The sequence below is a fragment of the Rutilus rutilus genome (genome assembly GCF_951802725.1).
Source record: "Rutilus rutilus genome assembly, chromosome: 8".
Taxonomy (NCBI): Eukaryota; Metazoa; Chordata; class Actinopteri; order Cypriniformes; family Leuciscidae; genus Rutilus; species Rutilus rutilus.
In genome coordinates, this window is record NC_140222.1 from 22,126,157 (window position 1) to 22,152,700 (window position 26,544).

The following is a 26,544-nucleotide window of genomic DNA, read 5'->3' on the forward strand; positions in this document are numbered from 1 at the left end:
CATGTTCCATGGTATTTACCAGTGATATTTTAGTAATATTTATTTTCCATTATAATAATTATTAATATTTGGAAATAACTTTTATTTGTATCTTTTAAGTTTTAGAACTTTTTCCATGTGCTTTTGTCAATTTTGTTGTTGCTTTTTCAAAATATTTATTTAGCTTTAGCTTATTTTTATTTAAATTTGAGTAATTTTAGCACTTTAATTTGTAGTGTAACATACCAATCATGTAACATGATAGTACCTTATTGAGTATTGTTGAGTACCATGTAAATACCATAGTGGAATTTACAAAAAACATGGTATTTATACAGTACATAAAAAAAACCCCTGGGATTACCACAGTGCCTTACCAAAAGACCATCATATTACATCCATTACAAAAAAGTACCGTACTTGCAAGAATACTATAGCACTACCATGGTACATTTTATTACATTTTATACCATGGTGCATTATTGGAGGTAAATCTGTAATATTTTGAAAATACCATGGTATATAAACACAGTAATCATACAGAACCATGGTATATCTCAAAATATCATGGTTTAATGCTTATAAAACAGAACACATGGTAATACTGTGGTCATTGTCCAAAAACATGGTTTTACCATGGTACATTTCCCCAAAATTGGTATTAACATGGTAGTAGCATGGTACAATTGAATTCCAAAGAGCTATTACCATAGCACGTGTGCAAAAAACATGGTTTTACTATAATGCATATCCAAAAATAACCATATGTAAGGGTATATAATACAGAAATGCCCAAAAAATCTTCAGTCACTCAGACAATCTTCCCTCTTTGTAGAGGTCTTGACACTAAGAAGAGGACGCCGTCACCTGACGTGTCATCTGGCCGAGACATCTGAACGACGGACCCGAATCGCACCTGCTCTGCTCACGGCCTGCTCTCCTTCACTGAGAATAGATGAAGCACTGAGACCACGCTGCAGGCAGGCGGTGGAAACGCGTTCACAAGGTCATCCGTCACGGATGTGACAACGGCGGAGCAGCTTTGGACAAATGAGAGCGGGGAGAAAGATGGAGGGATAATCTCAAGGACATCGGAGCTCCTGGACGAGGATGGAGGCAAGAAAGGAGAAGGTTAAAGGGCTGGGGATGGGAGTTCAGCCAAACAGACAGTGGAGGTGGGCTGTCAACTCCCATTATCTATTCAGACTCTAATGTCTAATATTAAAAACCCAGAGAGAGCGAGGTTAGACGAGGAAAGACGAGCGAGCCACAGGCGCTTCACCTTGCCTTGTTCCCTTGCGCCGTTGCGCACACACATCCACGGCTGTTTTTTTATGTGATGTAGTGGTTGCCACAGTGGCAGCAGACACCTTGACAACCAGGCGGCCCTCACAGCTGCCGTCTGACTGGCAGCCACTTAGAGACTGCACGAGAGAGAGTGTTTGTGTGTGTGTGTGACAGCAAGCCCTTAAACCTGTAGCACACTAGCCTGTGCAGAAATCTTCTGCTGGAGTTTGTGTCAGTTACAGCTGACATACTTCATCCAAGTGTGTTGAGGTGCGTGCTTGGCACTTCTTGCGCTACTCTGGCAGTACTGAAGGGGGCGATACCTCCGACAAACGACAAGCTGCAGACTGCAAGTCATTCATTTTCCATGTAGAGTACTATTGAAGCTGCATGGAGTTCCGACCATATGCGTATGTGGAAATTTCAGATTCGATTAGAGCTTTGGATGCGTTAAAATATTTGTGTGTCCGCCCGACCGGATGTGGTGTATTCTAATCAAAACTATGAGCGTGACACCGTGTCCTAACCAGACGCGACGCGTAAAAATCAGTCAAAACCCACAGCCAATCAGAACAGCGTGTGGGCGGAGTCTCGCGGCAAGTGCACGGCACCAGAGAGTAATCTTGACGGCACTCGCAAGAAAATGGATATGTAGCTACATAATCAAATTCACAAATATTACACCATTTAAACATTATTCAAATACATATGCTACTGAGTTACTAAAACAATCTTTGTCAAATAATACACTTGTTTGTTCACAGTTTGAACGTTCTTGTTTCCATTTGTTTAATTTCAAGATCTGAGGTGAATTATATCCATTGTTGCTTTTACAGCTACAAAGCTGGAGCACTAAATGATATTCAAAGTCACATTTCACGCTTTGAACATTAAATAAAGCACATAAACAGTACCTGAGATTATCATTGCCACACTTTGTGTTTGTTGTTCCAGCGCCATGGCTGGTTAGGACAAAAACTCTGATTAACATGGAAAAGATACCTTTATCGCGTCGTGTGTAGTTAGGACACGGTCGAGAATTACCAGTATTTTTCCACTTAAATTTTAGTCTTTAAATGCTATTTCTGTAAAATGTCGGTTATGGATAATTATTTAATAATTAATTATTTAATTTGATTAATTACATTGTTAATCCCTAGGTTAACCAAGTTTTTCTTTCAGGCATATTTGGGCTTGTTTTGTGTGGATATAAAAATACATTTCAAGTTCTGTGCGACTGCCACTAGGGGGGCGAAATGCGACAATCGCATGCGAATGTTGGAGATAGTGGAAAGGCAGCTATAAAGTTACTTTAAAATTCATGCCAGATAGATTTGTTATTATTTGGGTAGCTAGTTAGAAACATTTTCAAAAACTTTATCTACACAAATGTCCGTTATAGTGCCCCCGGTGTCAATACCGAGATCACAACATGTACGCTGCGCAAAAAATTGCGCTCTGACACATTTTATAACATAGTGTAACACAATTCGTTGTTATGAGAAGAAGGAGCCGGGAACCGGCAAACGCTCAAAGACTTTTAATAAATAAATAAACAAATACGAAATGAAAGTAAAGACGGTAGCCCCTCGCCGCACGAGCACATACACACATATAAAACATAAACAAAACGTAAAATCCTCCTTTTATGCTTCCGAGCCGCGCAGGAAGGAAGTGCCCCAAGCACTCCCATTCAAAAGGCAATTTGACCGAAAACGAAAATAGGGTCAAACTTAAAAGTGGCGTTTCCATTCTAATTATGCTTTTAAATGAAAGATCGCCTCGGGTAGATTAACAAAAAGACCCTAGGTTGCATTTTGGCGAGAGTTACCCTTTAACTCTTTTTCGCAAATCAAAAACCACCTCAAGCTAGCGTAAAAACATTTTTGCGAATTGAGGGATTTTTTATAGAAAATTTGCCATTTTCATCACTGCGATGCTTTAAAATGCATTGACATAAACAGCATAATAGCATAAACAGCTATTGACGTGGGAAAATGCATATGCGTAGCTAGAAGCGTCACATAGAGTAGAGTGTATTTCATTCCTTTGTGTCACAACAAAACAAAATGAATACTTTTTTTAAATTAAAATTAATAGCATTTGCTTTAAGCACTCTTTACAAAGTTTGTTCAGTTGACGGACACGTCATTTTAAATTGTAATGTAGGCTACTAGTACTCTGTATTATTTCCGCTAAATTAAATTAAAATAAATAAAATTAAATTTGGGAATTTCTTCCCAATCATATTTAAATTTTATTCGTTATATATTCAAAAACCTGTCCGCTGCATCAAAGCATTTTTTTTTTTTTTGCTATTCTAACATGGCCCATGCAAATTTTATTTCATATAAATTGTATCTGTTACATGCACACTTATATCATAATAGACGTCTCAATGTACACAACAAACACACTCACACACTGTCAAGGTGAGGTTAGCCGTGCATTTAAGTATGTGCTCTCATCACACACACTTCATTGCACTCTTAATTTACGCATGACATTTACACATGACGCCTCTACACTCACGGTCATTACCCTGAGAGCTTCAGTTCAAAAATGCTTGAGCCTGCAAGCTCACACACACACTCAAGATTCGTTCAACTCCTATATATATATATATATATATGTGTGTGTGTGTGTGTGTCATAAAAAAAGCATCTCTAGTTATCTGTAATGCCATAGGTAGGCTAATCAGTTCATATCAATTCCCCTAAAGATGATGAAGGCCAAATATTTAAGAAAAGAGTCATTCTGTTCACGTGAACACGCATACACATCTGTTCTTTAAGATGCCGAGCCAGTGTAAACGTGAAATGAGTCACACACACTCATTTACAGAGAACTGCAGAGAGGGGAAACAGTGATGTATGTCAGAGAAACAGAGAAAACATCGAGACAGAGATCTTTGTAAGTCTGTTGCCGTAGTGCTCTGAAAGTGTGTGTGTGTGTGTGGGCTGATACATCGCCAGCAGGCACAATCTAGCCTGTTTATCACACACACACACACACACACACACACACACACACGTTCTCTCTTTCTTTCACACACTCACACAGATGAGCCATTTTTAGTAATCAAGGCATCGAATAAGTCCTCACTTTTGAGCTCGGCTACGACTTGCACGCACACACAAAATCCTGGCATGTGTCCCCAGCACATAAACAGCCATTAATCGTTGCTCACACTGCTGACATTTGGAAGAAAGGTCACACTTTCCTGTCTCTCTCTCAGTCTCCCTCCCTGTCGTTCCACCCACCCTCTCTGAGAACCAGCAGACAGGCCGCGACTCCTGGTAATTTCCTGCCTCGCGCCCGTAATAGTGCGTTCACTGTGCGTCTACAGTCAGAGAGGAAACGGGGCGTTTAACGGGTTGCCAACCATGCTGCCTCTTACACGTCTTAACTGGTTTCCAGCGACGTCCACAATGTGAAAATGCTATCTGGCGTGACACAATCACAAGCAATTAGAATATATATTTGACGTTTATTGTATAGTTATGAGGATCAGGATTCTGAACCAATCAGATTTCACAGTGGGCGGGACTACATAGTGTTACGCAGCATAAATAAAAACCAAATGATCAAATAAATGTCCTGTTGCTCGTCGTTTATTGCTATTGGTCACGAAAAAACTCACAAAATGGCAATAGTTGCAGTGACAAAGCACTTGACAGTTATTTTCTTCAATGACAACAACCGTTAGCGATGTGACAAAGCTGAGTAAAACTGAACTTCATGCAAATGAGCAGAGATGCGACGTGGCAACTACCGATTGTAGTGAAGATAATGATTGTGCTACGTAATCTGACAACCTGTAATATCTGACACCTTTTTTCTAGTAAATCTAATAAGGTAATAAACTTTTTAAGCAAAATCAGATCGTTCAAATTTGCGTTGCGTTGGTTTCGCATGATTTGATATTCACTGAGATTTGAGGCAAGTGACAACAATCGTCAGCGATGTGACAGCTGGGCAGAACTGAACTTTTTGCAAATGAGCAGCAATGAGATGTGGCAACTACCAATGATTGGGAAGATAATGACTATAATCAACGTGCAAGCTCATGTAAATACCATAACGTTTTTGTTTTTTTTTGTGAAGCAAATAATCTAATAAACTTTAACTCTTTACCTGCCCAGCTTTCATGGCCCCTAGAATATTTTGTTGTATGAATACTTGAACATAAAATATATCAAAAGACAGAGCAGAGCCTCTAATTTTAAACAACAACAGCAAAAAAAAAATTTATTCAGTAGCGTTATAGGCAGTTTTGATTTATATGCTGTTTAATGTTGTTTGATCGCATTAAAGGGGAACTTGGCAACTATTTCAACTTAATAAATCAGTTTAGAAATCATTTGGATGGTTAAATAACCTGTTCAGGTGAGAATGGTGACTTTCCCCGCACCCCCCAGTGTTCCCCGGCGGAAACCAACCTTGCAATATGGGGACTACCGTCCCGGTAAGTTGGAAATAGGAAGTCTTGTGAGAAGCGAGAACGAGCGAGAAACACAAACTGCTTTACGGCAATTCAACATAAACACACACGCCATATGATACTGTGTATGATGTATTACCCACCTCGGTAGACATAGCTCCACAAGATAAAATTGGCTGGCTCCCATAATAACAAATGCACATGAGCAGCGGTAGAAAGGGGGAGGAGGGTGCCGCAAGTGAGATTTTTTTACTACAGTGTTGTGAAATATACGGCCCACAGCTGTAGGGGGAGCTCGTTGACAAAACACGCGACAACAAAAGGGAAAATCAGCGAAGAAATGGCTAGAGTTGCCATGTTCCCCTTTAACTTGCATATGCGTAAGCAATGCTTCTATCACTTGTTTGTGTTTCTTCGCTTGTTTTTTGGATCTAGAGATTCTGTACTCTTTTAGAAGATGCATAATAGCGCCCTCTACCGCATAACAGTAAAAACATGGATTGCCGGAAAGTTCTGTCAATGGTGGTGAAGTGTCATAAATGATGGAAAATTCAGTCTATGGCAGTTAAGAAAAACTGTATATATTTTTTTTATAAATACATATCATTTTTTTTTGCTCTGCATTTAAAGAGTTGTATGTATATTCTTCTTTCTTGTGTGCGTGTCTGCTCTGATTTCAAAACGATAAAACAAATAGGCAATTTCAAAATTGCGCGTTGACATGGCTTTCTAGGATTTTTCACAATGAGCCAGTTTTTAGTCAGTGTTTCGTTGTACGTGTAAATGCACTCGCATGCAGTAGAAAAGCAACTCAAGGTCGTTTTTTAATTTATTTCATGCAACATTAGTGACAACAATTTTTGGCGATGTGACAAAATAAAAATTTCGCAAAGCTACCATTTTGCAAATGTGAAGTGGAGATCACATGATCCCTTGTATGATATAGTTAGATACAGCAGTCAAGCAGGAACTCCTACTAGCAGTCAGTATAGCGACATGGCGACCACAATTACACTGCAAGCGAAGGCTGCGACAAAACCACACTACTGACACGCACAACATTGCGACGCATTTCACTTTCAGTGAGGACAGAAACGTATGCCTGTTTAGGACGTGGTGCAATCCTCAAACCACAGTGAGAAATCATAACTTTGTCTCTTCGGTGCATTTTTGTGGCGGACAAGTCTGGTCAGTTTGTAGGACACGCGCTGATGCGGCCACTTGTGAATAAACCTCGTTGTTTCTCGTTCTCGGCTGCAATCTTCCGCCCCTCGTGATTTTCGTCAGTCTGTTAGTTGAACAATAGCAGCGTTTCATAGTGAGATCAACCAGCACACACACTCAGGCCGTCAGAGGGAAGAGTCGACGGGGACTCTAGTAACAGAGGAACAAATGATGAGGATTACAGACAGAGATGCGCATTATACCGCTGCCCCCTCCGAACCTGTCTCTCTCTCTCCGTGCTCATTCCACATAATCTGATTCCACATCCTCGCTGCTAGTAATCCCTCCAAAACAATTTACACCCCCCAAATGCACTAAACGGTTGCACCACACTTGCATACAGAATTTAGGTGGTTTTCACACTTGGTCCTAACTCAAATTCAGTTCCTCTTCCTACACTTTTGGGTCAGACCATGCATGTTTTCGTCATATACCCAAGAATCACTGTGAGTATTCACAGCAGCTGTTTCCCACTTTCATTTACCTTCAAATCTTTGCACTAGTCTGGCTGGATGTTTTACAGGAGATGCGAGGGAAAAAAAGTGACAAAGACTGTGGAAAGATACTAATTAATCATCCTCACCTCCAATCACTTTGCGTTCGAAACAGCTACCCGTGTGCAGTTCACTGGTGCACACTCGGGTTCAGAAAACACTTTAACACCAATTAAACCAACCAAATTTTAATTTGGCTTTGCACCTAAATTTCAAGTGAGATTTTTTTTTTTTGCTTTTGCATGTTTGTGTTTTTTTCCTGTGCAAACACTCCACCTTTTGTTTGGAAATTAGGATGATTATACGTTTTTTTTATTAACAAAACTCGCTAAAAGGCACGCTTTATCCAGTTGCAATTATATTAAGTATACAATTAAGTTTAATTATCAATGTAAATAAATAATTATTTATCCATTTATTTACTGTGGTGTTAAAGCTGAATTTTCAGCATCGTTACTTGAAGGGATAGTTCACCAAATTTCTGTCATTAATTACTCACCCTCATGTCGTTCCAAACCAGTAAGACTTTAGTACATCTTCAGAGCACAAATTAAGACATTCTGATTAAATCTGAGAGGTTTCTGAACCAGCCATAGGCAGCAATGTCATTGCAGCTTTCAAGGCCCAGAAAGGTAGTAAATCATTAAATTAGTCCATGTGACTCCAGTGGTTGAAATTTGTTATTTTTGTTTGTTTTTTTGCGCACAAAAAGTATTCTTGTCGCTTCATAACATTAAGGTTGAACCACTGTAGTCACATGGATTATTTTAACGATGTCTTTACTACCTTTCTGGGCCTTGAAAGTTGCAATGCCTATGTGGGGTCAGAAAGCTCTCAGATTTCATCAAAAATATCTTAATTTGTGTTCCGAAGATGAACGAAGGTCTGACAGGTTTGGAACGACACGAGGGTGAGGAATTGATGACAAAATGTTCATTTCTTCAGTCCTCAAAAAATATTTCTCTTGTTATTAATGTTGAAAACCGTTGTCCTAATATTTTTGTAGAACATTCTTCGATGAATAGAAGGTTCAAAAGACAAGTATTTATTTGAAATAGAAATGTTTTGTATCAGTTTAAGGCCTGGATAAAAAAAGTATTAATTTCTTTTGAAAAAAATCTTTTGAACGGAAGTGTATGTATTTTCACATCTGTCATGTCAGTCTGTGATGTCACCTGTTTCTTTACCCGTGTCTAAAAATCACGTTTTCTCCTTCCGCCCAAGAGCGTCACACGTCAGTCGATTTGTTTGTTCTTGAACGGCAGTTTTCCTGGTTGTGTTTGTTTTGTGCGTCTGCGGTGAGCAGCCCACACACCTCTTGTGTGTTGACACTGCACGCTTGGCCTCAAACTGCAGCGGAGAGAGAGAGAGAGAGAGAGAGAGAGGGAGAGAGAGAGAGAGAGAGAGAGAGAGAGAGAGAGACAGCATGTCTGGCTACCAGGTCTTTATCCCAGCGCTGTGCTCCGTGTGCCAGACTTCAGGGCTGGAACAGTTTAATGCTGAATACAGCTCGCGAAACTACTCTCGCCGTGTCTCATTTGATTTAAGGCCCCAAAGGCATCTCTCCATATCGGTCTAAAACTGCGACCACGTGTTGTTTTGCAGCACAGCTTTCGGCGTTTAAAGAGTTAATCCCGCAGACTGCAGCAACATGCAGCGAGCATGTGGGCGTTTGGGTGTGTTCGTGCTGGAGAGAGCGAGAGAAGGAGATGGTGTGTGTAAAATGTGTGCATGTGTTTCTGGCATGCCATCCCGTCGAGGAGACGCGCTCCGCGGCAGTAGTTTTCAAAGTCACCATGAAATCAAAATTAAAAAATTTTAAATCATTTTTCCGTGCACATAATTTTTTTTTAAATGTATGTGCCCTCTAATCTTTAATCAAAATAACTTCGCCTCCCTGTTGCAGCAACGTCTCTTCTCTGATGACATATATACTGGTGTGAGGGCGGGACAACTTGTCACTCACATGAGATCGACCAATAGCAAACCACAACGATCCAATATTCCAATCATCCGATCATCCAATCAATTCCCAATGAACAAAATCAAGTCCCACCCTACATGTTTTCTTGTTCAAGAAGCCGTTTCAATTAGATATATACCCTACATAGGGAAGAAAAGACTGTCGTAACTTTCTGAAAAAAATAATTTAGCTGCTGTAGTTAATCCAGTAACACTCAAAGGATGCATTTCAGCATCTCGGTGTTCAAACATAGGCGAATAAACATGGCTTATCTAAGAGTGTGCAATGAAAACATGCGATGAAAAAAAATGTTTCCTTCAACCCTTCGTTTCTTTCCCTCCATCACTTCCTCCTGTCCGCCCAGACACTAAGTATGATTAGAGAACGCAAGAAATTAGACTTCCCGAAGGAGAATGAATGTCTAAACAACTCTGGTTGCTTGCACAAACATCCCGTCTCCAGCAATCTGTAAAATAAACCCAAAACACACACACACACACGTGATTTTCCCACAAGGGAAACCCTGGCGTGAATTTCTGTTCCCTACTTGAGACGCAACCCCACAAAGACACTGTTTCCCATAGGAAAGAAAATAGCAAATGCAATCCCTTTAATATCTCAGCTGTTTCACCAATGGAGATCAGATGGAGACTGTCATCATTTTTCTCCTGAGAGTCTCCAGTTGATCTCACAATGTATTTCTTCTAGAGTTTCATGAGATAATGTCTCAAACTGTGCTCAGATACCAAACTCAAACTTTAAACATTAAATTCTCCCAAGACAAAATGTTTTGATCTATGCTGTCCATTTCATTTTATAGCATTATATATTATTACTTTATTTTAACTATTTTCTAATTTGCGTCTGAGGAATTGAGAAAACTGAGACAAAGTTGATTCTTTGATGCAAAACGAAACGTAACTGAGAACATCAAAAAAATGAATGATGAAAGTCATATCTGCAGTGACAAAACTATTCTTCTGAGTAGCGTTTAGTGTTAACGTTCACATGGGGAAAGGCAACATCTGATGCACAGAAGTTCAAACGTTAACTGGGTAAGAGGGACACAAGTATGAGTCAAGAGTGAGAGAAAGAAAAACAAGAGCGAGAGGCTGTGGTGAGTCAGCCTTTGGTCTAAAAGAGATCGAAAAGATCGGACGACAGCCAGAGGCTGCCATGGTTCAGGACACACACACGCACACACACACACGTCTCAGACGGAGACCTGCTCTTGTTTTTAAACACAGTCTCACAAACCGAACGGAACACCTTACAATGAGACGACAAACAAGCATTCTCTCTTTCTATTTCTTTTTTCTCTGTGGTTGTCTCTTTCTTGAAGCACTCGACTTGCCTTACCACCAAGTCTTTCTCTCTTTCTGTATCTCGCTTTTCTCTCTCGGCACAGGCAGCGGCATTTAAAAGACCCTTACAGCGCTGCCCTGTGTCATGGATTTCTTTCCCTAAACCTAACTATCTGGGGCGTCTGCACTCGACACCCTACTGATCTTAATATCTGTGGCGTCTCCACTCGACACCAATACCTTAAACTCTCTCTGGCGTCTGCTCTCGACACCAATACCTTAAACTCTCTGGCTCTTGCGTCTTCAGTCAACAACTGGCCGAGTTTCTAACTAACTTGCTTCCCTAAACTAGCTTCCTGCGCAGGAATAAATCGACAAACAGATCTGCAAATGTCCTTTAAATGCTTTAATCACGGCCAGGAGATCTTCCCGAGCAGTTCTCAGAGAATCTCTCCCAAGAAGCAAGGCCGGAGGATCTCTTGCAAATTCCATTGAGAATCCCACCGTAAAACACATATACAACAGTTTTTATAGTATAGAGGTATGACATAAATGTCAGGCTGCATTACATAATTTCCTCACTATTTGATTGGTTCTTCATAATTATGCAAACCCCTCTGTTACTAGGTAAAGCAAACTCTGATCTTGTGATTACTTATCACAAGGTTTTAATGATGACTTCATTTGTTCTAACAGACTGTCTAGTTTAACTTCCCAAAACTATGTTATTTTTACCCATAGACACATACTCAGAGTCACAAGTCACAAGTTTTTCCAAAGAGTTTGGACACATTAAAAGCATATGAATTTTGTTCCTGTAAGAAAAACAAATGTTAGTTGATTAATTTAAGTTGATTAATTTAAATCCACCACAATTCCCCTCTCTGGCCGTACTAATACACGGCCAAATATTAAAATTAAATTATTCTATTCAATTTTTCATACTTGCATGATTTACCTGTAAACTAATTTACCTTTACCAAATCATCCCATTATAAGTCAGTGACTTTAATACCACCTGATATCTCTAATCATACCATGTTCCATCTTTTACTTTATAATACCTGTCAAATATTCCTTCAATCAGCATCCTAAGCTGTAATGAAAATACAACCAATTTCCAACGTTACTACATACACATACCATCTTCCACTTACGCATACCATCTTCTACCCAACATTCTATCTTTAGTAACAACTAAACATACCATAGTACATTGCCTTTATAACTTTAGTAGACCTTGAGCCAAGTTCAAGTATCATCTTTCTGGATTTCGAATCACATTGATCTATTAGGCCTTTAACAGGCTGATACTGCTGATTAACCATTTTTCTTGTTAGCTTTTAATTCAAGCAGGCGATTGTTTTACTTAGTAAGATCTATTTAAGCATCTGTGTAATAAAATCTAACCAAAAAAGAAATTCTTCTAGAATTTTTCATTTTTATCCCTAACACAAATATCAATAATTGTATTGTTTTGTTTCAAACAATGTCATTATTTTAAAATTAACTCTCACCCAGCTGTTGCCATGATAATAGCTTTAGCTGCTGATATGCCATTTAATCTTTAATTACCTATCCTAAAATCCTATTTTTCCAGAATTAACTGATGGACATAACATGTCCTGCCTCTATTTGTTGGCAATGCGGAATAGTTCATAATGGATCAATTGATCCAGATCATTAAATCTGTAACTTCATTCTGAATTAAGAAAGCTTTTTAGAATTTGGCTTTATGAGCAAATATTCTATTTCACTGAAATGTCTAAACTGTTTAGATTCATTTCAGTTTAAATTTAACATGTTTGAGTTACATTGTTTTTGGTCTAGGTTTTAACTTTGTGCCCCCTACTTAATTTGCTTTAATTCGTTGAAGACCTTTCTCAACAAAACAAGTCCATATTTCATTTCTGGAAACCGGGCTAAATAAGCAAGCACTGTTACTGTATTCCTAGATAGACTAGACCTGCAGTCACCTCTCAGATATCAAATACAGACATTAGACAAAACATGAAAGGAACATTTCAATAATCACACTGGTAACTTCTCTAACTAATAATAATCCAGAAATTAAATATGTTTCCCAAAATCAATCTCCTTTTGAAAGTTTTTCTTTTGCATTTTAACAAATGGAAACACCTAAAAAATATTTAATTTAGTCATTCATTCATCGCTATAGAAGTTTACCCTATTATCTATTCGGACCTAGTCCGGCAAAGTAACTTATCACCCATTCTCTCTTATTAGAGAACAACTATTACACTATTCTTCAAAAGTAGTCCCTAGATTATTTATTATCTTTACAGTAATGTACCTAGTTAGAGTCCCTATACTCTACAGAATTAAGAGATTTTCCTCTTTCCAATTTAAGACTACCTGAAATATTCAAATTAATCAGTAATTGTTCAAATCATGAGATCTAAATTCTCAGTCCTACAGTATAGTTTGATTGAAACAAATACAACATCAATAAACATCACACAAAATTAATTATTACAGTATTCTAAGCTTAAACCATTAGTTGGTCCACATTTTCCTCCAGATGTGTCGATCATCTCGTTGCCCCATGGACGTTCCATCTTCACCTTGATAACTCTTTGCGAATTGTCGCAAGGTCTTTCCACCGTCGGTAGAGGAGGCCAGTTACTAGCACTGCCTGTTTTCCTCTACTTGACGCCGTGCGTTGTCGTTGGTGTTAACGTTGGGCGTTGGTGTGTGTGGTTGCTGAGGGCTGGTTGGTGTAGTTTAAATCGAGATGCTTGGACGGAGGTGTCACTGCACCCCAGATGGGACCTTGTTTGTGGAGTGAACCACAAAAAACAACCTGTGAATGGAGACCTTAAGTATTTTTGTTAATTACAACATGTATCATGTTGCCTGCTCGTCTAGCCGGTCGTCCTTTTTTGATGAGACCTGTAAAACTTCATATTAAACAGTAACAAGACAATATTTTATACATTTGGAACAGAATCAGTTCTGTTCGATGAGGTCCACCATGACATCCTGTAAAAAGGAAAAAGTTAAATATGGGGTGGACAGGGCAAACTTGCTTGCTCTCTGCCTTCCCAAAGTTATACGCTGCACAGGTGTGGCATTGTTTATTTCTGCCATAACAATAAACCCAGCTCAGGATAGTTAGCCAAAATCATCCATGGTCGTTGTTTTTTTGGGTATATTTTAACCTGTGGGTCATATTTTATAAATTTAGATACAGCTGTTTTGATTGACATAATTTATTTGTCTTTGTGTTTCTCAGAACACCATATTTCACACACTCACTTTCACACACTTTCACACACACCCCTCTCTGGCCAGAGATTCATACATTCTCGTCTGCCATAGCAGTTTATGAACTGAATGGGGAACATATATTTACTATTAGGAGTGGAATACCACCAAATCTGAACGGTAACAAAGTTCGACGACGACAGAAACTACTGAACGTAGACACACTGTGGCATTCCCCTTGCAACAGTGTCTGAACGTTAGGATATCAATTTTCAATTGTCCGATGCAGTCGCCATGTGTTTGAGTTTACACAGTGGACGTAAACCTAGCTTTTCAAAAATCAAATAGATTAAATACTTTTAATAATAATAATGTATAGACCTACAGTTGCAGTTGAGAGAATCAGTTCTAATTTCTCAAATGCAATTTGTCATTCTTTGCACAATTTCAATTTTTCAACTTTTTGTTGTTGCTCACAAGCTATTTAAAAGAAGATTTGGAAACCTTCACACAATCTTTGGTCCATGGACAAAAAGAAAATAACATTTCCATCTCGTACCCCTGGTGATGACAGCATGTGATTTCAAAAGTTTAGAATTAGAAACATTGTTTCTATTGAATCTAGAAAATTACCTTTAAATGAAATGGAGTGACCAATATTTTTACTTTTCTAGTCATAATTTATCTTTAGACGCCTTGTGGCCTATATTATATTTTTCTTTTCCATAGAATTCTGCAATGTCAATAACCTATTAATGCTTTTACATAACTCTCACTGCCATTTCCAGCCTTAGTTTTAACTGTATGTTAACTTCCGCTATTGAACTTCCTGCAGAAGGGCTGTTACTGACTGGTACCTACTGAAAGCAGATTCAAAGAGTTAGTTGAAGAAATATGAAGAATTGCTGAAACCAGTGGATAATCAAAAAATAATCAAGTTAAATAATAAACAAATTTGAAGCAGTCTCTGTAGTGATCATTGAAAGTGCAGCACCTAGCCCACACGGAAGATACATTGGATTGTCTCTCCGTGTGGATTGTCATTCAGTTGAACTGTCCATTCTGACCCCCCTCAGAAGTGTCAACTTCCTCTTTCAGGAGGGGAGCTGCAGGCCCCACTTCCTCTTTTTTTTTTCTGCAGTCATCCCATTTTTCACGGCAGCTGAAATCTTGAACCCTCAGAGAACCGCAAAAATAAAATTAAACAGTTTAATTTCCAAAAGTCTCTTCTGGTTTACAACACAGCAATTCTTCAATTTATTAAAAAGCTTAGTCCTTCATTGCGGAAAAAAGCAAGCACTTCTTCTTTGCAAAGATGCAGGAAAAAGCAGGAAAACTTCTCTAATTATAACAGTGTATAATGTAAATTAAAAGAATTCTTTGTCTTTTCTTTTTTACAAGAAACCAAAATAAAATGACTGTAATATGTCTGTTATGTGCTTGTTCAAATCACAATTTCTATTTAAAGTTGGTCACCCAATCTCATTCTCATACTATGCACAATGCACAAAAATGATCTCAGTTAAACATAAACCATTGACTCTCAGGTTCTCCGCAATGGATCAGTTTTTTCACACTGTCTCCCACAAGGGATAACGGGATACAAATTCTAGACACCTTCATATAGAAAGTATATTATTTAAACACGTGCATTTACAGTTTCTCTCAGTCCTTCCAACAAATTGCAAATGCTTTTGGACATGCATCAATTGGTTTCATACAACTCTCTGCTGTTTTATAACATTATCATTTGCTTATGTCATGTCAGTCAAAATTAACTATACTTGTGAATGCTGAATAGTCACTCCATATAAAACGAATAGTCCTCATTTCATTGCTTGAGTCATTACATGCAAAAATGTTGAAAAAGCTCTACCCAAAGGGAGTTTATGTTTGTTGTAAATAAGGGTGTATTTGTTCTTTTGCACAATGCTGTGAACAAATTAGAATTGCAAAGAGCATATACAGTAAAAATGTGAAACATACATATTCAGTGTCTTGTACTCAGTTACCTCACTAAATACAGCACTGTGTAACTTTACTGTATTTTTCAAATGGCTGTGCAAATAGTATATAGTGCTGTCTTGAGCATGTTCAGGTAGTGTCACCAAGATCTGACTTTTTTGCATTGGAAAACATTTACAGAGTAAACTGTCATAATGAAAACATGACAAAGCCATTTGATTATCTTGTTCATAAACAATGGTGTCTGGACTTTTTATCTTGATGACACTGACACTTTCATTGACATGAATACTTGCTTTTGAGGAATGAGCTATCCATTTTGAGCAAGTGACACGCTTTTGCAGGTTATCATCTAGGTTTTGCAGTTTGTACTAATTGTTTTGAGAATTGCATTAACTGTGGCGCAAATGCAAATAGCGATGCGAGAAACGCACCAAAGCGACCGAGAAAAACCGCAATATCTTACTATTTTTTCATCACTTTAAGAGCCCCTATTGCTCAGTTTTATATATCTCATCTACATAAATACATAATTAAAGTCTAACCCATAAAAGTTTCTTTATGATTCAAAATTTCCTAATTATCACAGAGTATTTCACATGTGCATATTCCTATTATTATGATTTGTAATTTTAACAATTTCTGCAATGTTTAATTGATTTCAAAATGTAAAAATTCATAAATCTCAGGATAAAAATATTCTATTTATCTTGTTTCCACATTTCTTTCTTTATCTATATCTTTCTTTATTAACCTTTATTTAATTCAGTCAAAATCAAAGTCTTTTTTAAACAAAAAGCAAGTTTCATTACTGCAGCATCTCAGGGTATTTTCCCCTCCTGGATCTGGTTTCCAGTATGACAAGTTGCTATTTGCAGAACAAAGTTTCATCAACAGCTTTCTGTGCGCACTCTCAAAAACAACAAATAAAATACTCAACATATACTATTTTGGTTGAATTTAACCATAATCATTCATTGCCCTTAATAGACAAGGTAAAAACATATCTTTTTTAATCACTTAAATCTTTTAGATGTGATTACCAGTTTTCTTCAAAATTTCACTTAACAGAAAAGCCAAAATTTTATTAAACCTTTTAATTAATTTAGAAGCATTTCAAAGGAAAAGTGCTGAGGTCTGTTTGTCCTACCTTAATACTTTAGGTCCTTTTAGCCCGACTGGAATGGTTCCCTCTGTCGAAGAGGGTTCTGCAGTCTGGCAGAGTGAAGACAACGTGGTTCCTCGCTCCCATCCGCCCAACAGAGGGACCATTCCGAGGACTCCTGGATCTGGCTCGCCAAAATGTCATGGATTTCTTTCCCTAAACCTAACTATCTGGGGCGTCTGCACTCGACACCCTACTGATCTTAATATCTGTGGCGTCTCCACTCGACACCAATACCTTAAACTCTCTCTGGCGTCTGCTCTCGACACCAATACCTTAAACTCTCTGGCTCTTGCGTCTTCAGTCAACAACTGGCCGAGTTTCTAACTAACTTGCTTCCCTAAACTAGCTTCCTGCGCAGGAATAAATCGACAAACAGATCTGCAAATGTCCTTTAAATGCTTTAATCACGGCCAGGAGATCTTCCCGAGCAGTTCTCAGAGAATCTCTCCCAAGAAGCAAGGCCGGAGGATCTCTTGCAAATTCCATTGAGAATCCCACCGTAAAACACATATACAACAGTTTTTATAGTATAGAGGTATGACATAAATGTCAGGCTGCATTACATAATTTCCTCACTATTTGATTGGTTCTTCATAATTATGCAAACCCCTCTGTTACTAGGTAAAGCAAACTCTGATCTTGTGATTACTTATCACAAGGTTTTAATGATGACTTCATTTGTTCTAACAGACTGTCTAGTTTAACTTCCCAAAACTATGTTATTTTTACCCATAGACACATACTCAGAGTCACAAGTCACAAGTTTTTCCAAAGAGTTTGGACACATTAAAAGCATATGAATTTTGTTCCTGTAAGAAAAACAAATGTTAGTTGATTAATTTAAGTTGATTAATTTAAATCCACCACACCTGACATGCTCTTGGCCTCGACTCCGCTGAGAGAACCCGTCGGGTCCTGACAAGGACAGCGGAGCGAGCTGCTTTCCCCTCCTCCTCCTCCTCCTCCTCCTCCTCCTCCTCCTCCACACATCTCATTACGTCCTCTCTCATGCCTGACTTCGTATTCTAGATTTCCTCCACATCCTCTCTACTTTTGTTTTGTTTTCTTTATAATGGTCAAATCGTTTTCGCTGTTTTCCTAGAGTCTATATCTTGTTGCAACTGGTAAAGATGCCAGTTGTGAAATATCTAGACTACGTCACAATATGCCGTGGTGTTCTTAGACAGAAAGATTGGAGAATGACTGGAAACTAATGTGGAGGGAAAAGGAGGATAAGCTCAAAGCTTTCGGTAAAGTTTCTGCATTTATGGGAATACCAAGTGGGAATACCAATACGCTGCATTTTTTTGCAATGCGTAATGCAATGTGTTTTTCCGGTTCATTTGTCAGAAACATCTGAGAATGACAAGAAACTACAGGAGAAAATGAGCAAGCCCATGTTCATTGCAGACCAAACTTAAATGTGCACCAAGGCACAATGGCTATGAACACTTTATTGACAGATAACTACTGGAGAGAACAAGCAGGAATGGGACTCTAACCCATCATGGACCAGACCTGTGAACCAAATTAGCCAAAACTCATTGGATTTAGAGCACTTGGGCTTAACATTTACACATTATCCAAAGCAACTAACATTGCATTTAAGGTATGCATTTGATCATTTTCCCTGGGAATCAAACCCCTGACCTTGGTGTTGTTACCACCATTCTCTACCGTTTGAGCTATAAGCCAAAACCAAGATTTTGAGTTTGAATTAAACTTTTAAAGGCAATGTGTGTAATATCGGTAAGCCCCACCCCCCAACTCGGACGGACAAACAAACGGAATTGCGAACTGTCTTACAATGACAGCTGTCAGTGTCAAAACCTTGTCCCATAATGTTTTTGATACATTTTGGTAGGACCACCTCTCGTCGAGGAGCATTCAAGTGGGACTTAAATATGCCGTGGCGGGATATATAAAAGATTTTAAAATAAATATGGTGGGTAACAAGATTAATTTGGAAGCGAGGGTTTACAGATCACAGTGCAAGCCTCATGTTACGGTCGTCAAGATCGCAGATGACAACATCCAGGATCAACACTGTTCATGTACAGCAGTGTAAAATTAAATTAATTTACATTTAACCAGTGCTCATGACATGAGAACCGTTAGCCATTTAGGTTTGTACGTTAGCATGGGCTCACTAACTTTAATTGTAACTTAATGAGAGTATGACAACCAGAAAATGAACGTTTTCGTCTTTATTGGGATCGGGGTTAAATCCTTAGGGAACCAGGTTACTGCGCCCACATCATTGATATTATAAATAAACCGGGCTTCAGACATATTGCACAAATAATTGGTCTGTTCGCGCAAATCTTATCACACTTTTGAAATGTGCTGGTGAACATGAATACCCATGCCCATCCTCTCAGGATACCTGGAATCAGTGTTACAAGTAGTAATTTTGTAGCATAAACACCATCAAACCGATGAGAGCTTCAGATCTTCCAATGTTTCTCTTTGGTGCTGAAACCTAAAGACGTCCGAGTTCCGGTCCTGTGCAACTGATACGCAACTGCCATTGGCTCATCTGCGGCCGAGGGGAGGGGCTTACCGTTAGGTCAATTGTGGGTGGGGCCACCAATGATATTCTGCATAATGGCAGACTGGGGTGGGATGGTTGAAGTGTTTGGGAAAACAGTTGACTGAAAACTATTTTTTGCAATTTGTGGTGCTTCTACTGGTGCAGAAATTATGCACTTCACCTTTAACCTCAGAGCGTGTGTGATGTGTAATTTCCAAAATAACAGTCATTTTCGAATTCATTTCACCCTGGGCAGGTCCGGCAGCTTTGCGTCGAAGTCGAGCGAGCACATCCAAATGATGACCCGAGTCTGATCTCCTCCATTAAGCAGACGAGCGGTGTAGATGCACAGGAGTCCGTCACGTTGGAGGGGAGGTGATGTTTCTCCATGAGTGTCTGGTCAGACACACTGGCGGCTGCTCAACCACTAAATGGCCCAATCACAAAACCCTATGACTCGTGGAAAACAACAGATCAATAGCGCTTCCTCTGGTTCTCGCCTGCATGCTTGTATATCTGCGTGCATGAGAGAGAAAGAGAGAGAGTGCAGATGATGGTAGAGCATTTTGCACCCGTATGCCCACTCAAACTGCATTTGAAATCAGGAATATCTTTTTTTTCTTGCACCGCTTTTAAACACACGCGGTCCTGATTACAGCCTCCCTCTTGAGACGGCAGGAATAAAGAATGATCGCCAGGCAGGGAGAGACAAATTTACGCTCGGCGAGCAGCATTCATTACAAACAGGCTGCCGTGTGTGTGTGCTGTGAGGCCGAACTCGACCTCAAGAGTTAGCAGAGTGAAAGCCAAACCCTCCGCCGCTGCCAAACAGATCAGATTAGAAATGCAGTCGAGCGCTCGGCAGCAAGACAACAAGACAGAAGGCAGACAGATAGACGGGTCAAGGGAAAGCTGCAATGATGTTGAATAAACTGGTAGTTTTTTTGGTTTGTGCAACTGTGCTCCGTGTCAGGTGTTTGCAAGGCAAGGGATATATGGGGTAATAATTATGTCTAAATGCAAACAGAGATTCATTTCCAAACAAATGCAGACTACCCAAGCACAAACACTGACGATAAGTTTGTTCTGCTAATAGTGCTCAGCTTGAGGAGGGTTAATTCAGAAAGGTCTAGATTGAACATGAAATGTGTTTATCCAGAAGAGCATAATATACATTGAAGCAGAAAGGGTGAGAAATTTTGAAACTTGAGATGTTGATACAGAATTTATTTTTTTGGTATAGAAGCAGAAAGGCTGAAAAATCTGGACCTTAAGATGTATGGATTCAGAATGGCAGAAAAGTCCAAGAAGATGAAATGTTCTTGCAGAGGAGTTGAGATCGAAAATTGGAGAAAACTAGAATGTGATATATATTTAAGTGCCACAAAAAGATTTTTTGATTAATTGAATAAGAATGATGAAGGATCAAGTACTTTACAAAAGCCAAGAACTAGAACTCGATCTGTGAAGAACCCACAGTGAGTTCCAGTTAACTTATATGTTGACGCAAGAGGCATAAATAATCTTTGATTTGAGATTTACTGAAGCAGAAAGGCCTAATGATCCAGGACTAAAGATCTGATTAAGAAAGACCGAAAAAAAATAGAACTTGAAAAACAAAATCTTGAACTTGAGATGTGATGGAGCAAAGCTAAATAATGAGGAGAAAGATCTAAAACCTGAGATATGTTGATGAAAGAGAGCATAAAAATCTGTCAGAAGTTGATATTTCCCACGCTGGATCATTTGGCCTTCAACAAATGCGTTGATATACAAAGGCAGAAAAATCCAGAACTTGAGATGCATTGCTGCAGAAAGGCAAGAAAGTTCGAATTTGAGATGGGTTGAACCAGAACGGATGAAGGATCCAGAACTTCAGAAAATCCATAAACCAAGAACTCAGTTTGTTTAAAAGCAGAAAAATCTAGAACTTGACATATATTAATGAAAGAAAGGCAGAAAAATCGAGTTTCAGCCTCAGAAGCAGACACGGCCTGTTCTGGATGTCAAGCCTCTAGAAAATCATGCAGCCTGATCACGTCACATGGGTAACCAGGCAGTGCTGTTTTTTTCCTGTGGCATTAAAGCCCGTGATGACCAGGGGTAATATTTTAACACCACGGCTCTTTCTCCCGACATGTACACACACACTCGCAATCATAGCGCGGAAAAAAACATCCCCGCGCCCGCATGCTTATGTGTGTGTGCAAGAGAAAAACAGCCCTGCCGCTGAACAATCAGCAGTCCTCCGCGTGTCTCTCTCTCTGGGCGGCGTCATGGCAACGGAACAGCTTCAATTAGAGGAGAAGAAAGCGTTTCCCCTCGGCATGGCATTGGAGAGAGAGCCGAGTGTCAACGAGCGCGGAAAGGGAGGGAGTGTGTGAGTGTGTGTGTGTGTGTGTGTGTGTGTGTGAAAAAGATTGCGAGCAGGAGGGAGGAAGAGAAAACGAGCGCCGGGGAGACGTGTGTGAGGCTGAGATTGCGAGAGAGGGAAAGGGAGCGTGTCTGAGTGCGTGTGTGTGTGTATGTGTGTGCGTGCTTGCTACAGATTGCAAGGAAGCAAGCTAGAGAGACAAAGCAAGCAAGTGAGATTGAGAGGGAGGGGAAAGTGTGTGTGTGTGTGTCAGAGCAGCCAGAGACAGACAGTGTTTTGCCTGCGTTAGCGCAGCTAATGAAAAATGAATGAACCCACGGGAGAGAAAGAGAGAGATGCGGAAAGATAGAGCGGTAGTTTAGCGCTCACCAAGATTCAGCAGTGCCGTGTGTTTTAGCGGGATGTTGGCCTTGCTCGGGGTCAAGAGGTTATAGGTCACATACTCTACACAAGCTTGTTGCTTTGGTGGATAACAAGCCTCAATACTCAATCTAGCGATAGAGTGTCTGCACCATTTAAACCAGACGCTACAAATATATCAACAGTTTACTAATTTAAACTTGCTCAGCAAGATTTTTGTTATCAAACTGTTGTTCCATTATGACCTTTGACCTGAAAGTGAAGACAGACCATACTAGGCAGTTTACACTAATATTGCCAGTGATTTTGCAAAAAAATAATAATTCCAATTGTGGTGCTGCTGAATAATTTATTTCGTTCAACCACCCCCCACCCTCTTTTTTTTTAGGTAATCGTTTGAGTAAATGATTCAATGATTCAGCTCATAAAGATGGTAATGAAAATGTTTTTGAACAAAACATTTGAGTGAATAATTCAATGACTCGCTTATAATGTCTCTGGTTTTGTTCCTGAATGAATCTTTATGTTTTAATGGGTCTGTTCAACGAATAATTAATTCGCAACTTACTTTAAGTTAAACTAACAATAACTTTTTACATTCAAGCAGCAACGCATATTGCGTTCCTCTTTTGAAGTAATTTTTGGCTTAAAAGTACCCATTTTTATATCCACAATTTTTGTCGCAGGTGAATCATATACGCATATACAACTATGTTCAAATCAAACCTACATTGTAAAAAAATATAGTTGGTTTAACTTAAAAAAGTAAGTAATCTGGTTGAGTTCATTGAAATAAAAAAATTGAGTTAATACAATGGAGGAGACTGGTTTAATCAACAGAAACTCAAAATATTATGTTATCTGAACCAGAATATTTTATTTACAGTGATATGCCACTGCACCCTTGTGCATTTAGATCTGTCACACATTTCATCCTTTATGTTGACCGTTAAGTTCCACACACTTGCACGCACGCATTGCCATTTGATCTCTCTCGCATGCACACGTTCACTCTCCTCCATTCGTCTTTGTCACCTTTCTCTGACCTTTGCCGCCAACCGGGGGGGAGATCCACCCGCTGGCTCGCAAACTACCACCTGCTAAAGACAGACCTCTGTTGGAAAAAACGCGAGACAGGGAGAGATGACTGACAGGGACTTCATGAGTTAGAGGGCCCCTGTCTCAGAGCAGCTGCGGAGAGATCGAGACTGATAAAGATAGATAGAAGGAGCGATTCTCTCTCGCTCTCTCAAAGACATTCCTCTGGAGAGTTGGCGGTGGTTCTGATATTCCCCACTGCCGCTCTGGTTTTCAAGGGTCTGCGTGCCGAGATTGATAGCTGAGCGTTGCTTTTTTTAAAATGTGCTATAGTGTCGACAAGTCGACGCCACCCCACCAACAACAGCAGCGCCACAGCTGGGTAAAATTTTTGCTTGCACTCTCACAACGTGTCCTACACGGCAAGCAAGCGATGCGACAAACAAAAGGCTCTAGTTAAAGTGTGTTCACACACTGACAGCAATTAAATCACTGGAGATTACCAAATCGCTGTCTTATTGGTCGTTAGGTTCTCTTATTCAACAAGAGTAACAGACAATACCCAGCAAACATTTGGACGTTTAATGACCATAATGACCAAAAAGACGTCCCTCCGACACGTTCCTTCGTGGTTGAAAATGAAAGTTGAACGGACGTCTTTGACGTTTTCTGTCCTGTGTTACATATATTTACCGATTTAGGCCGTCCTACCGCGACTATTTTTGGCCAGGGACACGACGTGGCCGACCGACGAATGTTTGCTGGATCCTGTCTTCTCTCACATTGGTAGTTGCTGGATCATGTTGCAGCTCATTTGCATAAAGTCAAACTCAAATTTGTTGCATATATATGCGTATAATGGTTGTGTATTTCAACTCAAAATTCACTGAAAATGGGTCTTTGCAATATCGCTGTCAGGGTGAATTTCGCCTAACTTGTAGACTGCAAGACTGTGACTTTGCACGCAGCACTAAAACTAAAATGTTCCAGTTGATGCATGAAAGCAACAACGCTGCAAGGTTGTGACTTTGCAATTTGCACAATGCAACAAAAAATGCTGTTGTTTGCATGCACTATTGTATGACAAGACAACTAAATGGTCCAGTTAAAATCAAGGATGCTGTCTAAACTGCAAACACTTGACTGCGTACAACGTTACTGAAATAAAACACTCCTACATGGCAAACATGTCGCAATACAATCGCCTATTTACATGCTTGCAGTATAGATGGCTCAAATATTATAATGCGCAAGCAAGAAATGTACGTCCTGACAGAACTAAAATGCTACTATTAAATTTTATAAAACTGTCTATACAACTTCGTGCAAAAAATTGCAAGCTTGTGACAAAGGTGATCTATGGTACTAGCATTCAACTTTGCATAACACCATAACTAAAACATACAAAATCAACGATTCAGTCTACTGCAAGCATGCAACTGTTACAAGTGTGTGTACATTTGCATGCTTGCAGTATAGACTGTTGTCGATAATAACTGGTATGAGTTTTAACGCATCCCGCCACTTGCTTGCAGCATAGATGGGATATAATAAACCTCCTACTGGAGATAATAGGCAATGTAGCCCTGTCAGTTTATACCAAACGCATACATATGCATGCGTCCTTTTCCCTGATGGCTGTAACTATCCCTCCATGAGGAATAGTATGTCCTCTGGTCTTGATCACAACAATCTACTGAAAAGCCAAATCTCTTTCTCTCTCGCTTTCACTCTTCTGTAGTAAATGCCAGGGGCTCCAATCACGGACCCCCTGTTGAGCTCCTTGGCTTTGACTGACACAACATTCGGAAACACACTGGGATTTGAGTGTGTGTGTGTGTGTGTGTTTCTGGCGTTTCCCTAAGTAGCGTTCCACCCTCCTCCCACATTTGATCTCTCCGCTTCTCCCTCTCTATCCGGTTCTAATCTGCGTCTCGTTTCTCTCACCCACGATTTCTCACTCCCTAAAGACCGCATCCATTCAGCGTGAAAGAATTTCTCTCTCACACAGTTTATACTGTAAGCTACAGCTGTATTTATTCTTTTGTTGGCTAACTAGACCAGACAGGTGTGTAACGGTGGCGGGTGTATGTGTTTGTGTGTGGATTTACGGTGTAACTTGTTGTATAATGACAAACTATATCTATCTATCTACACTGTAAAAAATTATTGTGATTTTAACAGTAAAAGACTGTAAAAATGCTACGGTGAAAAACTGTTAATTGGTTAACAGAAAGTTTCTGTACTCTATACACTGAATAACTGTGATAGATCTTACCATACATTGAATGTAATTCTACAGTAAAATACCGTTTTTGGAAGTGAAAAAGAACAAATCATTGTATAATTAGGGTTTATGTTACATTTAATGAAAGTTTCTGTAATATATACGGTGAATAACTGTGATAGATCTTACCATACATTTAATGTAATTCTACAGTAAAATACCGTTTTTGGAAGTGAAAAAGAACAAGTCATTGTATAATTAGGGTTTATGTTACATTTAATGTTGTTAAATTAATATTTATTGCATTTTTAAAATTTCATGTGTGACACCATGGCGGTGTTTAGTGTTTTTGTGAACGACACTGCGCAGCTTATATATATTAGTATTAACTTCCTCAGCTTGTGGAAAAGCTGCTTGTGATGAGCTTTGATTCATCATGTGACTCTCATCACCACTGTGATTGATGGTTGTCAGTGTATTACAATGGTCAAAACAGATAGTAGTACTTCAAAAGATCAGTAAATTAACATATATCACATAATGAAATACGGTATTTTACTGTAAATTTAAGTCTTTAAATCCTAAAATGTTGCTACCGTATTTTGTACAAAAAATTTCTGGCAACCACAGCTGCCGTTTTTTTTACCGTAAATATAACTGAAATTTTATCTATCTATCTATCTATCTATCTATCTATCTATCTATCTATCTATCTATCTATCTATCTATCTATCTATCTATCTATCTATCTATCTATCTATCTATCTATGCACAAACCCAACTTTTGGTTTAAAAATTTAAATTACATTTTTAAACCCAACGGTTAAGTTGTCCACTTTTTTCCACAAAGAAACAACCCAGCGGTTTTTAGAGTGTATTTTGTAGCTAGTTAGTCGCTAACACTTCCGTTAAACTACCTACCTTAACGTTAAACCTAAAAACGCACACACATGGCA